We start from the raw sequence: 2,886 nt of genomic DNA, 5'->3' as shown, positions 1-2,886 counted from the left end.
AGACCTACAGAAGACCAACGAACGAACAGACGAACAGATGGACCAACGGACAGACGGTTGGATGAACGGACAGCCTGTCAGACCGACAGAAAGACAGTGAGGCAGGCAGGCAGACAGTGTTGTTGTATGTGTCATTATTCAATGCAGGCAGACAGACAGACAAGTAAGCAACCATCTAGACAGACGGAAAGTGCTGTTTTGTGTCAATATTCTAGTCAGTGTGAGCCACTGTGGAATGGGACACTCAGCAAGTTTCATTAAATCCCCCAGTCTGGTCTGAATGCTTCTCTCAGGGACAGCCAGGTCAGAATAGGGGTTATTAGGGGTGGCTGACAGTAAATGACCTTTGTGTTTTGGCCTGGAAAGGTTATTATGTGGAATCACAGTGAGTTCACAATAGGACACGACTGACTCTGAGCTCTTTCTTTCTCCTCATCATCAAGTGTGCTTGTAACGAGTGCGCTGAGAGTCGGGAAGCAAGTTCAGGGAGTGAGTGTTTTAATATATAAAAGAAACAAACACGAAACACAAACAACGCACCGACATGAAAACAGAGTCAATAACACCTGAGGAAAGAACCAAGGGGAGTGACAGATATAGTGTAACGATCTTCCTGTTTTGTGAAAACACAAAACAGGAAACAACTACCCACAAACACCAGATGGGAAAAGGCTACCTAAGTATGGTTCTCAATCAGAGACAACGATAGATAGCTGCCTCTGATTGGGAACCATACCAGGCCAAACACATAGATAAGAAAACATAGAAAAACAACATAGAATGCCCACCCACATCACACCCTGACCAAACAAAAAATAGAAACATACAAAGCAATCTACAGTCAGGGCGTGACAGTTACACCCCCCCCCCCCCCCCCAAAGGTGCAGACTCTGGCCGCAAAACCTGAACCTATAGGGGAGGGTCTGGGTGGGAATTACTCCGTGGTGGCGGTTCTGGTGAGGGACATTGGACCCCGCCCCACTTCTGTCTCGACCCACTTTAATAATGCCTCTGGAGCGGGAACCCTCACCACCGACCCCGGACTAGAGGACGCCACTGGACTGATGGTCGAATCTGGAGTGAGTGGCGCTTCTGGACAGGCGGGAGACTCTGGCAGCGCCGGACAGGCGGGAGACTCTGGCAGCGCCGGACAGGCGGGAGACTCTGGCAGCGCCGGACAGGCAGGAGACTCTGGAAGGAGAAGACGCAGAGACAGCCTGGTGCGTGGGGCTGCCACAGGGCCCACCAGGCTGGGGAGACCTACAGGAGGCCTGGTGCGTAGAGGAGGCAACGGATAAACCGGGCTGTGGGGGAGCACTGGAGCTCTGGTGCGCAGCTTTGGCACCACTCCTCCAGGCTGGATGACCACTTTAGCCCGGGCCCTCCAGAGTGCAGGCACAGGTCGAACCGGGCTGTGGGGGAGCACTGGAGATCTGGTGCTTACCACTCGCACCTCTCCATTAGGCTCAATGCCCACTTTCGCCCGGCACGGGAGGAGCGCAAGCATAGGACGAACAGCACCCTCCCAGCGCCCCGGGGACACAGTACGCAGAGCCGGCGCAGGATACCCTGGGCCGTAACGGCGCACCGGAGACCAAACACGCAGGGCTGGCACAATCCGCCCTGGCTGGATGCCTACTCTCACATGGCACTTGTGGGGGGATGGCCTATAGCGCTCCGGGCTATGAGCGCGCACTGGCGACACCGTGCTCTTCACCGCATAACACGTGCCTGAGCAGTAATACGCTGCTTCCGGTAAGCACAAGGAGTTGGCTCAGATTTATCGCCTGACTCCGCCAATCTGCCTCTCGTGCCTGCTGCGCTGCCTTACCTCATATCGCCGCCTCTCAGCTTTCGCCGCCTCCAGTTCAGCTTTCGGGCGGCGATATTCCCCAGCCTGACTCCAGGGTCCCTTACCGTCGAGTATCTCCTCCCAAGTCCAGGAGTCCCGAACACTCCGCTCCTCCTTACCACGCTGCTTGGTACGTTGGTGGTGGGTAGTTCTGTAACGATCTTCGTCTTCATCGGATGAGGAGTAGGAAGGATCGGAACAAAATGCAGCGTGGTAAGTGTCCATGATTATTTGTTATACCAGAACACGAAAATACAAAATAACAAAGTGAATGTAAGAAATGAAAATTGTAACAGTCCTGAAAGGTGAAAACACAAAACAGGAAACAACTACCCACAAACACCAGGTGGGAAAAGGCTACCTAAGTATGGTTCTCAATCAGAGACAACGAAAGACAGCTGCCTCTGATTGGGAACCATACCAGGCCAAACACATAGAAAAGAAAACAACATAGAACGCCCACCCACATCACACCCTGACCAAACAAAAAATAGAAACATACAAAGCAATCTACAGTCAGGGCGTGACATAAAGGGAAATAATCAAGGAGGTGATGGAGTCCAGGTGAGTGTCATGAGGCGCTGGTGCACAAGACAGTGGTGACAGGTGTGTGGAATAATCAGCAGCCTGATGACCTAGAGGCCGGAGAGGGAGTATACGTGACAGTGCTGATTTCCACTTGGACAGACATTTGAGGGTTGGAGTGCACAATGGTCTACTGGTCAATCACACCTGAGCTCTTTTTTTCTCAATAATATCAAACTGGACTCCGGGACACTCCAATTACACTGAACCAAAATATATTGTGTGCAACATGAAACAATTTAAAAGATTTTATTGCGTAACAGTTCATATAAGGAAATCGGAAAATTGAAATAAATTCATTAGGCCCTAATCTATGGATTTCTCTACTGGAAATACAGATATATTCATCTGTTGGTCACAGATACCTTAAAAAAAGGATCTCAGGATCTCATCACGGTATCTCTGTGTTTTCACATTTTCATCGCTAAAATGCAATTGTGTTCGTTGAC

The 2,886-nt window shown here is 50.7% G+C and overlaps 1 pseudogene; it reads right to left on the bottom strand.

The window, feature by feature from the left end:
* Positions 1 to 934: 934 nt before the first annotated feature.
* Positions 935 to 2,077, bottom strand: LOC149979529 (uncharacterized; annotated as a pseudogene).
* Positions 2,078 to 2,886: the final 809 nt, after the last annotated feature.

This window comes from Oncorhynchus mykiss, chromosome 11, assembly GCF_057628025.1.
Source record: "Oncorhynchus mykiss isolate SJ-2025 chromosome 11, ASM5762802v1, whole genome shotgun sequence".
In the NCBI taxonomy this organism is placed as follows: Eukaryota; Metazoa; Chordata; class Actinopteri; order Salmoniformes; family Salmonidae; genus Oncorhynchus; species Oncorhynchus mykiss.
Note: the sequence above shows the minus strand (reverse complement) of the source record. Positions and strands in the feature narration are given on the sequence as shown.